At 44.4% G+C, this 12,972-nt stretch overlaps 1 pseudogene across 1 annotated transcript; it reads left to right on the top strand.

The window, feature by feature from the left end:
- Nucleotides 1-4,985: 4,985 nt before the first annotated feature.
- LOC148118505 (acylcarnitine hydrolase-like) lies at nt 4,986-12,771 on the top strand (annotated as a pseudogene). The gene is made up of 12 exons (XR_015736058.1): nt 4,986-5,167; nt 5,797-6,007; nt 7,770-7,911; nt 8,546-8,679; nt 8,761-9,019; nt 9,790-9,888; nt 10,112-10,252; nt 10,374-10,454; nt 10,689-10,832; nt 11,189-11,326; nt 11,707-11,779; nt 12,219-12,771. The product of XR_015736058.1 is annotated as an acylcarnitine hydrolase-like (transcript).
- The last annotated feature ends 201 nt before the right edge of the window (nt 12,772-12,972 follow it).

The raw sequence follows: 12,972 nt of genomic DNA, 5'->3' as shown, positions 1-12,972 counted from the left end.
TAGTTTAAAGTTTCAGTGTGCACACCTTTCATTCCAGCAACCAGGGCCGATTCAGGAATGTTAGAGTCTTAGGCAAGTGTGACTATATTTTAAGACATTGTGTAAAAGTAAAGAGATACAAAAATCTATCCACTTGGATTTTGAGCTCAACTTGATCTATTTTTGTGAGAAGCAAGGTTGTTAACACTCATAGGACTCTGACCTCTGGGCTGCTAGTAGATGTGGGATATGAAATGTTTCTTAACACCTAATTGGATGAAGTCAGTTTAGGTGGGATGGAGATAGATAGATAGATAGATAGATAGATAGATAGATAGATAGATAGAAGGCATCAATTGGGTGGTGATTTGGAAGGAAGGAATTGGTCTAGGTAAAAGAATAAACGTGATCTGAATACATTGTATCTGTGTATGGAATTATTAAAGATTAAAATATACAAACATTCTGGATACACAGTTTAGGGACAGAGCACTTGTCTCCCATGTATACGAGCCTGGATTCAATATCCTGTCTCCACTTCAGATGTTTGGGGAAATTGACTCACCAGAGGTGATGAGATGTCAAAATCTCATGTCCATCTGTTAATAATCTCTAAGTATTCTCATCTACATAGGAAACTTATAAAACATGTGGCTTGACACAGCCCTGGTGTATCAGAAAGTTTATGTGTTCATAACAAAAATCTCACGAGGGGCAGCAATCTCAGGTCTATGACAGACACACAAGTTGCCTGGGTACTTGGAATACCAAGGCAGGTGGATTTTATGAGCTCAGGAGTTTCAGGTCAGCTGGTAACATATACACACACTTCATCTCAATTGCATGTGTGCATAGACTGATACATGTAACATGCATACATGAGTTTGTATATATCATAACCTATGTGGCTTATTACCAATAGGAATTTGCTCCCAAGTTTGGAGACCATGAATTCCAATTTTAAGGTACCATCAGGTGTGCTATATATTGAGGACTAGCTTTCTCGTCCAAAGATTGTTCTTTTTGGTTACACTGGGCTGATAGGACAAATAATGATGCCCGTGACCTGAGCATCCTAGTGGCCCAACACTCAATCTCACTGTTGAGTGCAGGTTTGAGGTGACCTGACAATAGATGTCACAGCAGCAAAGGACAAGGTCAGATAGAGACAGGAAAACGCTTTAAGGCACACCTGGTAATTCAAGCAGGCTTTATCAACAGTACAGATTTGCTGAGTCACAACACAGGTGTGTTTGATTTTTGAAGAAAAGATCCACCTGCCTTTCAATATGACTACACCACTTTGCATCTGCTCCAGCCATGCAGGAGCATACCAGTGACTCCATGATTTTCCAACACTGGTATGTTGTGCATACGCAGTAGTATCTCCATGAAGGCGATTCTGTAGACTTTAGTCCCTCTCCCCCTTCTTGTCTGTAAATGAAAAGTTCCAGATCCACCCCTTTCACCATATACACAGAATTTGAGAGTCTTCCTCATTCCACAGGCTTACTATGGTCTCCACCATCATCCATGAAGGGCCTCTGAATGGTTCTGCACTGGGTGACAGAGCACATGGGAACCTTCCCCCAAGCCATGCTACACAGCAGCCCAGGAATAAGAGGACCACCAGGTTGTCCAGGTAACACAAAGAAGTTACTTCCATGTCTTTGAGCATGGAAGAAATGGAGAAGGGTGGGTGGACCCTTCAGCTCCCACAGCCCAGATGGTCTCCATAAAGGGAGTTGAGGAGAGAGAACATCTGCCTATTCAGGGTCTGGAAGCACAGAATGTGTGGAGGGAGACACTAAATCTATAGCATTTATGAATGGGATGATTTTTATGTTCCACATTGCAAACACCAGGGATCAGAAGAGAGACAAGACTGTCTCAGCCTTGACTCAGTAGCTGGGCAGAGAAGATCTCTTGCTTTGAGTGCCTGATGCTCTCACTGGGGACTGGCGTTTGTGAGCTCCTGCTGCACACATGCATCTGTGAAGTCTCCATTTCTGTTGATAGACACAGGACACATCAACAAATGGTCTTTAGACTTTCAGTAGCTGTGTCATTTTTGAAAACTTCTGACATCAAATGGTTTCTATGCAACCACATTTGTCCACTTGTACCAGCATAGAGGGGTAAATTTTGCATAAAAGTATGAGCTATGTAATTACATTCAGGGAAATTTGAGTCTCCTTCTTTCATTGGAAGAAGTTCCCCTGAGCTCCTCTCAGCCAATCATTGCCTAGTCTCTGCTCCAGGGCAACCGCTTTCTAATGCTACCGTTTGGAAACTGCAAATGATTTAGAAACATCAGAATCCTAGTTATCCTGTCTCTGAAAAGATTCCTATGTGACTGGGCCCATTACTAAATAAAATGCCGTTACCGTTATGTTCAAGCGTGCTACTTCCAAGTACAGAGCTGAGCTCGGGGAGTCTTGCTGAAGAAAGAGAGGAAGAATTATAGTACCCAGGGGATCCTGACAGGGGTGGGACACAGAGACAGCTGAGCTGAGCTCATAGGAGCTCAAGGACTCTGGACCAACAGTTAGGGAGCCTCCAGGAGACGGACATAGGCCCTCTGCCTGTGCGTGACAGTTGTGCAGCTTTGTAAAGTTCCTAGCAGTGAGATCAGGATCCATCCCTGGCTTTTAACTGGCTTTTGGGGACCTGCTCCTCATGCTGGATTACCTTGCCCAGCCTTGACACAAGAGGAGGAGCTCAGTCCTGCCTGAACTTGATGTGCCATGCTTTGTATAAGTCCACAGGAGGCCTGCCACTTTCTGAGCAGAGATGGGAGGAGTGGATAGGCAAGGGTGCAGATGTGAAGTGTGTGAGGGTGGGGCAAAAGGAGAGGAGGAAGGGGAAACTGCAGTCAGTATGTAAAATAAACGGAAAGAAATTATTTCAATAAAATAAAATATAAAAAGAGAAAGAAGGAAATTGAAAAGGAAAGAAAAGATTCATGTGTCCTGCCTTTAGTTAACAGTGTCTCTCCATATGTGCAAACATCTCATTTTGCCCAATCCCTAGCTGACCAACCTGAACGACCTGATTTTGACTACTTTTAAACATGCTCTTGTGAACTTTGTAAGTATGAGCTTTTGTGATTGGTGTTTTCAGTTCCTTGAACTAAAGACCTGGTATGAAAATTACTCAATCACAGGATAAAAATGTTTAAATTTTAAAGGAATCATCTGTCGTCTATAATGACTACATCATCATGTGTCTCCCCCAGTGGTCTAGGAGAGTGCCAGTGGCTCCATGTCTTTGCTGACACTTGGCTTTATGGGTTATCGTGAATAGGAATATAGTAGTATCTCGTTGAAGGAATTTTATGGACTTGAGTCTCTACATTCTTCTCTCCTTCTCTATCAGTCTGTCTGTCTGTCTGTCTGTCTGTCCATCTATCTCATTTCTTCCATCTCTCATCCTCTCCCTACTCATTCTCTGCCTCCCTTCACAAAACAGAACCTGAGCATCTCCTTCATTTCCCATCTTGACTAAGGCCATGGCCATCGTCCACACGGGGCCTCTGATGATGGTGCAGTGAGTAGCAGCACATGTAGGGGTTTCCAGAACTGAGGGGCAAAGATTGTCTGGGATTAAGAAGCACAGGGATGCCTGGAATCCAATGGGAATCCAGTTCCTTCATCCTGAGATTGGCAGAACTTGGAACTTTTCAGTCCTCATGGTCCAGCAGGTCCTTAGGTTGGGAATTTGGATTGGAGAGAACACCTGCTAAGAAAGGCTAGGATCACATCAGGACAGAAGTGCATTGGAGGGGTCACACTGAATCAAAGGAGCCCTGTTGATTAGAGGAGGCAGGGGCTGAGCTGTGATGTGACAGGAAAACAGACGAAGATACCAGGGAAGAAGTCCCACAGTGCCACGCTGTGGGGCTCTAGACTATTTAGATGATAGCAAAGATAATTTAGAGCCAAAGCCAATTCTCAGTGGCACTAAGGGTTTTCTGACTCTGACCCCCATGCCTCTTCCTCTAGGAATTCAGTCTGAACTGTGTATGAACTCCTGATCCTGCATTTTTTGATATATCATGTCAGGGTTTTATTGGGACTCAAAAACTCCTACTTATACACCTATATCTCAGGTTCATCATAGTTCTTGAGACCTCAGATTGACCACAGTGTTGGAGACTGCAAGGCCCAATCAACTGCTTGTCACATGGTTACATATGATATTATTCAGAAGGTGGTAAGAGAACTTCACTAAAATCCTGATGACCTAAGCCCCACTTTGGGCTTCATATTGTGGAATTAGAGTATGACTTCTACAAATTGTCCCTTCACCTCCATATGTGAGCCAGGGCCTGGGAGGATCCACACATACACATACACATATGTACATGACCACAATAAGTAAATAAATAAGTAACTTAAAAATATTTGTTAAGTGGATAAATGACTGTGAGGTTGATCTTGGCAGGAGCAAACCACTAGAGGAGAGACACATCTTGAGGGTAGAGTGAATAGGGGCTGGGGACTTTAAAAGCACCCGAACTGTACTGTGTTTTGGTTAAACATCCATTACCTAATGGGGGGTGTCCAAGTAGACCCTAAGAATATTGTAGAGAACAGGAACCCTGGAACGAGGCTCAGTAAACTGAGACTTCAAAGAACAGAGGAGTCTTGAGGATTAAGGTCGCATATAGAGCTCCTGTGTCTGCTTGTCTCTCCTGCAACATCTTGAATGTGTACTCACCCACAGAAGCCCCCTGTCTCTCCTGTGACATCTTGAGTGTGTCCCTACTCACAGAAGCCCTCTGTCTCTCCTGTTACAGCTTTCTGTCCATGTGTGAGGACAGGGCTCCTGATGTCCCAGAAGAGCTTCAGAATCCATACTGTGCCTTTCTAGATCAGAGAGAAAATGGAAACAGCAGAGGTGACTTTGCCCTGCCTCCTGGACATTGGCTCCTTTTGCTTCTGACTAATCAGTTCTCCAACAATGAGAACTTTGCCCCACCACACAAAGTTCCCTCCTACATCCTTTTGATTTAAATTCTTACCTAGGGAAGACCCACACATTCTGCTTCCTGTTTGTCAAACGTGGTCGTTCTACATAGCAGCACCGACTCAGGCCTGAGAGCTGATCATGCTGCTGAATCAACTTCATAGCTGGCTGAATGCTGTGGTCTTTGGGCTCCTGCTTCTCCTCCTCCATGTGCAGGGTGAGGCTCTATAGCTGCCAATGGGAAATGACTAGAATCAGAGCTTCCAAATTCTGCACAATCAGAGGCTCAGTTTGTGGGAGGGAAAGCCAGGGAACGAGGGTGTGGTTGGGGCGATGGAAAAGAAAGACTAAAGTGTGGGAAACATGTGTCTCCCAATCCTCTGGCCAAAGCACACAGATTTTGTGGGCGCTTAGCACACAGAGGGGCAGAGGTTTTTAAGATCACTCCATAGTGAGGAGATAGTTCAGTGTAAGGAGCTCTGGAAAGATCTAGACAATTCAAGGAAGAGCAAGCTGAAGAAATTTTTCCCTCCTCAATGTATGGCTCTTACTGTAGCCACTGCTGAACTTTTGGATAAGAATGACAATAATCATGATTTCATGTGGCCAGATAGCTCAGAGTGTGTGAACTCTTTGGCCAGAGAAATGTTCTGACTCCCTTCAAAGGGCAATAGGAAAGGTTCCTGGCTCTAAGGGATAGGGAAGTTCCCACACTCACACCCCACAGCTGAACTAGGAGGCCCTGGGTTCTCTTCTTTTGTGCCCTGGTAAAAGTGAGATGGGATCTTCCACAATCTTCTGTAGCTGATTACATGAAACTAACTAAGATGTCATCTCTCCACCCAGGTCAGGACTCCTCAGACGCCAGCCCCATCAGAAACACACACGCAGGCCAGGTCCGAGGCAGCCTTGTTCAAGTCACTGATGCCAAACTTGGTGTCCACAGCTTCCTGGGAATTCCCTTTGCCAAACCGCCTGTAGGACCACTGCGCTTTGCACCTCCTGAAGCCCCTGAACCATGGAGTGGTGTGAGAGATGGAACCTCACATCCATCCATGTAAGTTCTGGACTGAGAGGATGTTTGACCCTGGGGTGAACATTTGCTCTAAGCCCTGAATCATGCTGAAGTCTTTCCTCCGTCTCAGCTCCATAGCAGTTTTTTTTTTTCCCATTGTGAGGAGACCACCATGCATTTTTCTGATGCATGTGCTAAGGTTGAGTAGAACAATTGTACTAGCTCCTGGGTCATACTTTGGCATCCATAGGGAGTTAGATTGCAGGTACTGTAGAGAGGAACAAAAATAAAACTGATCACAACTTCAAATTAACCCCAGTGTTCTCTGTCACAATGGGAGGGATCTCTAGGCATAAGTTGTGTGACCTATTAAGCAGAGAGCACCCCTGAATCCAATAGAATACACGTCAGGTTCTGAGGTGTGCAGCAGGATGGATACTGGCTAACCCCACCATCACAGTCACTGTGAGAGCGTATAGGGCCGAGCATCATTGACCAAGGAACTATAAGTAACTAATTCACTCTGAAAACAGCATAGGAAAAAGATGTTTCCTGGGAGTCTGTACATGGGATGAAGGATGCCTTTCCAATTCAGAAGTCACACATACATATGACTCCCCAGCCACCCTGTGCATAGCTGAAAGCCCAGAAGAAAAGGGAGAAGAAATATTTGTCAGCATTTATACATTATGCTTTTTTAGTTATTCCAGAATGTTGGTGAAGGCTGCTCTTTTGTTCCTGGCCATCCAGACCCCAAACAACCACACAGAAACTGTATTGATTAAAACACTGTTTGGTCAATCACTTAAATGTATTGCTAAGTAGTGCTTATATCTTAAATTAATTCATTTCTATTATTCTGTGTATCACTACGAGGTTGTGGCTTACCAGCAAGGTTCTGGTGTCTGTTTCCTTGGCATCTCTGTTGCTCCATCTTCTTTCTCCCAGCATTCAGTTTAGTTTAACTGCCTAGCTCTATTCTACCCTGCTAGAGGCCCAAAGTAACTTCTTAACCAGTGGGATACAGAGGGGAATCCACATCACCAGAAAACACTGCTTTCTGATCTTACATAACAAATCACACAGACCAGGAACTGGTGAACATGCACTTCCCACCCATGTCATTTCACTTTATAAATATAATTTTATTGGAATTCTTAAAAAAGAAAGAAGTTCCCTGAGAGTCTGTACATGGGTGAAGGATTTCTCACTGCCCTTTAGGGACAATGGACTCACTGCTCATTAATTCCTCTAGTACCTGTGGAGCACAACACTCCAACATTGCATCTAAGTTTGTTTTCTGTTGCTGCAATAAAGTACCAACAAAAGCAACTTAGGGGAGAAAGATACTACTAAACCTCTAAATTATAATCCATCATGTTGGGGAAGTTACGCTGAAAGAAAATTACAGGAGCTGGTCACATCACATCCACAACAGGAACAGAGAGGAGAAAACGCTTGCATGCCTTGCATTGCTAAGGTCTAGGTCACTTTTCTATTCTTATGCACTTCAGTGAGTGTCACCACATACAGCCAATCATTTCCATAGAGACACCAAGATGCCTCTGTATACCAGACTCAAAAATAAAACAACACACAGACCCAACCAAACCGGAGGACTCCACCCCAGCTTTCATGGAGCCTGTGGCCATCACCTTGGTGGGAAAGAACTTCAGAGGGAGAACATGTGTTAACAGGACATCATAAGGAGTAGAAGCTAGAGGTGGCCAGGAAAAGATTCAGAAGCACATTTGGTTTGGACCACCATGTATTTCTTGGAATATTTGTCTTCTGTTTCCATCAGGTGTCTACAAAACCTTGAAACCATGAATCCAGAGGGCCTGACGGATATGGAAGTGACCATGCCTCCCATCTCTATGTCTGAAGACTGCCTGCATCTCAACATCTACACACCAGCTCATGCCCGTGAGGGCTCTAATCTGCCTGTGAGTGTCAGGATATGGTCAACTTGGAGACCGGGCATGCCTTTCAAGATGATTAGAAGGGACAGAAGCAACCTGAGCTCCATTGCAATGTGGGCCCTGCTGAAATGTCTTCCTAATTTAGGTCAAAGAAGGGTTTTTCAGCTACACTAAGTATCTGAAACTATCACTAGAGCACTGAGTTATTAAAAACTCTAGCTCTTTGATAAAACAAGGATGTATTCTATAACCTCATTCTGTAGAACCACTTAGGTTCTCAAGTCTCAACACTGAGGTTACCTATGTCTACTTTTGAATTATCTGTTTTGCAAATGAGAGTTGATGACTCCATTTTTAAACTGGGGAGATATCCATGGAGACAGCCTCCTTGTTCTACTATGAAGAGTCTGAGTGATGTTAACATTACTGTATACATAGAGCCATTAACTAAAATGCAGATACTTGTTGGGTATGGGGATGAGAATTGCACAGATGGGGGCTATTAAAGGACCCTGATTGTGACCAAGACCCTGAAGCCCTGAGGATCTGTATGTATTTGTATTGCTGCACAGAAACCCAGAAGCTGACACTCTAGTAAGTAGTCCTGCAGAGGTTGGACTGAGTAGGGGTCGCCTGGCATCTCTCTTTGCTCCTCCAGGTGATGGTGTGGATCCATGGTGGTGGTCTGGTTGGAGGCATGGCTTCTGGAACTGATGGTTCCATGCTGGCAGCCATTGAGGATGTGGTGGTGGTCGCTATCCAGTACCGTCTGGGTGTCCTGGGCTTCTTCAGGTGAGACTAGGGCTGGTTGGGGCAATGGTAACTGAGAAGAACCGAGACAGCCCTTTGATCCTTGTCCCTTCCACTTCATAGCACTGGAGACCAGCACGCCAGAGGCAACTGGGGCTACCTGGACCAAGTGGCCGCCCTACGCTGGGTCCGACAAAATGTTGCCTACTTTGGAGGCAACCCTGACTGTGTCACCATCTTTGGCGAGTCAGCAGGTGGCACAAGTGTGTCTTCACTTGTTGTGTCCCCAATGTCCAAAGGACTCTTCCACAGAGCCATCATGGAGAGTGGAGTGGTCCTGCTGCCTGACCTTTTCTCTGACACCCACGAGAAGATCTACACTGTGAGTGCCCTCAACCACCATAGTCCTTCTCTGCCCCTTCAGCCTTCATCTCTGGTACTCTGGTCTTTTGTTGAGAGGGGAAAATAATGACCATGGAAAATAGTTTCTTTCCAGCAATTGTTGAGAAACTCTGGGGTTGGCTTCTATTCATCTCTACTCCATATGGGGCGAGTATGCTATCGGACCATCTAACTTCTCCTAGTAGTTTCCACCGTTGACAGAAATAAATACACATGCTTTGGGAGATAGCTCAGTGCATTTTTTTTTAAAAAAAGTGTTTGAAGTGTAAGCCTGGGGACTTACGTTCAAACCCCCAAAACCCACAGAAGGCTGGAGATGGTAGCATGTGTCTGTCATTCCAATGTTCCTGTGGTGAGGTGGGCGGCAAAGACAAGGGAATCCCTGGATGTTCACAGGGCAGCTCAGCTAGTGTAGGAGCAGAAAACAAGAGGACACCCTGTCTCATATAAGGGGCATCTGTGAAGAAAGGAGACCTGGTCCCCTAACGTTTACATATAAACACTGGCACACTTACTCCTTTCTCTCACATATGATATACAGAAGGATGATGGCTGGGGTTAGCAAAACTGCACTAAGGGAAAATGTGTGGAGGTAGAGAGGATACTGCTTGATGCCTGTCACCTTTGAGGAAAAGGTCCTGTTATATTTATAACAATCCACACCAAACATACACTATAGTGTGATATTTAGGATAATATCATCAAGTTGGGGTTGTAAAAATTTTTCTCCTCACTGGTTCCCCTTCACAGACAGTGGCCAACCTGTCTGGATGTGAGACCATGGACTCAGAGGCCCTGGTGCACTGTCTGAGAGGCAAGAGTGAAGCAGAGATTCTGGTCATTAACAAGGTAAGTAAAATTGTGTGCTTTGGGACATTTAGTCAGACTTTGTGTTCTTTAGTTCTGTGTACACTATGAACACTAAGATAGGCTAATCTAAGTATAGATTCTCTTTTGGAGTGAGCTGAGAACCCCAAGGATAGTAGGAAATGTGAAAACAGTGGAGATAACTCAGTGGACATCAACATACATATTTCATTGACCTTCAACATTGACTTTTAATGCCCCTCAGGTCTTCAAGGTCATCCCTGCTGTGGTAGATGGGGTTTTCCTACCCAAACATCCCCAAGAGTTGTTGACTTCTGTGGATTTTCACCCTGTCCCCAGCATCATTGGTGTCACCAATGATGAGTATGGCTGGATTCTCCCCATGGTGAGTCTCAGTTCCAATCATTTGGGAGATTGGAGACTCATATGTTAAACAGTGAGAACTAAATACATATTTAATCCAAGTTCATCAGATTCCACACTTAACTAGGTCTTCTATTTTCCAGATCCTAGGCTCTGCTCAGACAATAAAGGAAATAACAAGAGAGAACCTGCAGGCTGTTATGAAGAATACAGCAGTACAGATGGTGAGATACCTCTGGTTCTATCCAAATGGAGACGTCCCTCATATCTCCTCTCAGACAGCATCCCTATTAACAAAAGTCAGAATACATGTGTGAATCTGTGTGGGGTGACCTCAGAGCACGGATCTTTTTACCTATGCTGTATCTCTGCCCAGGCCTCACTCTCCCCATACCAAAGTTGCTGCCCAACTAACCGAGATCATGCCTAACTACATTCATCCTGATCTCTTGGTGTAGATGCTGCCTCTCGAGTGTAGTGACCTGCTAATGGAAGAGTACATGGGGGACACTGAGGATCCCCAAACCCTCCAATTACAGCTTACAGAGATGATGGCAGACTTCATGTTTGTGGTCCCTGCACTCCAGTAGCACATTTTCAACGTGAGTACATCTGTAACAAGGATTAGGGGAGCAGCTCAGAGATGTGGGTCACGGGTGAGCACTGTGGAGCAGTGTGATATCCAGCAGTGATATCCAGTTTAGTAGAGTGACTTCCAGGTACAGAGGAGAAAATGAGCTGCTGATAATCTATTAACTTGGCTTAACCATCCGGTTGGGAAGGCCATGAGCACTGCTTTGCCCTGAGCTTTTCCACAGCTAGAGCTCCAGCCTGGAATTTTCTCTCCTTTAACATTTATAATTCCAAGTAAATTTATATCAAGGTACCTTGTCAGCAAATATGTATCAGAAGAAATCCACTTGATAGATTACTAAGTCTTATTTGTCCTTGCCTCCAGGTCCCCATGCCCCTGTCTACTTCTATGAATTCCAGCACCAACCCAGCTTCTTCAAGAGTTTCAGGCCATCCCATGTGAAGGCTGACCATGGTGATGAGATTACTTTTGTCTTTGGATATTTATTCTTTGACATGAAATGTGAGTCTTCCTTATTCTCCTTGAGCTGACTGAGGTCCCAGATGACACCCTAGGGACTCCTGAGATCTCAGTTCATTTGGTGAAAACTAGACTCTGGGAGAAAATAAAATCAACTCTGTGCCGTGTAATAGCCTAAAAAATAATACCAAGATTAGAATCTGAACCTGTCCCTGTCTAGCCTGTGATGGAGGTGACAGCACACTGGGGCAGGAATTCCTTTCAAGGATTGCAAGGATGTTGAATATTGTATAGCGAAGAAGGGAGATAATAAAACCAGTAGTTTAGGGTCTGACAACAGCTGGAATTGTGAGGGTGAAGCATAAATTGGCAGTTGTGTGAGGTGTCATGGACTTCAACATTTATTTTTCTCATGACTTTAGTCAACCTCACTGAGGAGGAGAAGCTACTGAACAGGAGGATGATGAAGTACTGGGCCAACTTTGCAAGACATGGGTGAGAACACATCTTTCTCTCAACCCTCCCTATATGGGTTATAGGGGTATGTGGGTCTCTAAATAGGTCTCTTTTTTTGGGTGGTGGTCTCTTTAGCATTCCTGACTCTTCCATCACAAGATAGATTCTTCTCTATTGCATAGCACATTTATATAGATACTTTGTAGGTGTCAGTTACTTGTCATCTACAGTGACCTGGTTCCTGAGTCATGATGCTCTGGTTCTGTTCTTTATATCTTTCCTCTTAGATGCAGTCAAGTAGTCTTCCCCCACATGGAGCAGAAACTAGTGGGTGACACATGTATTTCTTTATCAGGACACCTGTCCCATCAGCCCCATTAACCACTGGCCTAATTATACCATAGCCATGACCAAAATCAGGGGATCAGATTTGAATCATAATGACTTCACTCTTCTTTGTTGGGTGTCATATCCATAGGAACCCCAACAGCGAGGGTCTACCCTATTGGCCTGTGTTGGACCATGAAGAGCAATACCTGCAGCTGAACATCCAGCCTGCTGTGGGCCGAGCCCTGAAGGCCAGAAGGCTGCAGTTCTGGACCCAGACTCTGCCTCAGAAGATCCAGGAGCTAAAGAAATCTCAGAACATGCACAAGGAGCTATAGTGCCCTGTGTGAGGAATGGTGTGTAACATTGGTTACTTGTGGGGTCACCTTAAATTTCCCAAAATATACTGAGTGACCTGGGTTGATCCTAACACTCACATAACCTCTGTGCTTGTCTGTTCTTCTACATTTATCACGAATTTTCTGCAGGTGACTCTATCCCGCTGGGTCATCTTTGTTAGATTCACTCAATAAATGCTTCCATAACCATGCGGATTTTGTGAGCCACCCAAGACAGGCTCATTTCCTTTCAGACTCCTCTGGTACTAGGCCCCTTCTATCCTTCCTCTTTAAATTGTTATCTTCACTGTCATCTTCTCCAAGACTAAAGTGCTCTTTAAAATAAAACAAAAGTTTGAAAAACAATGATGTAAGTTCTTCAAAGACCCCATATCATATTGGTGAGGTCTGTCAAAATCACATGCCTTATCTCATTAGGTTCATTTTGGAGATCATGAAGTTCAACATTAGGATACGAATCTGTTTGCTGTATTGTGATGACTAGCTCTCTGACCCAAAGTTGATGAGTAAATGGGATATTTAATAGTTCTCAGGATCCAGACCTTC

The sequence above is a fragment of the Myodes glareolus genome, chromosome 22, assembly GCF_982192425.1.
Source record: "Myodes glareolus chromosome 22, mMyoGla1.1, whole genome shotgun sequence".
Lineage (NCBI taxonomy): Eukaryota > Metazoa > Chordata > Mammalia > Rodentia > Cricetidae > Myodes > Myodes glareolus.
This window is presented reverse-complemented; position numbering and strand designations above follow the sequence as displayed.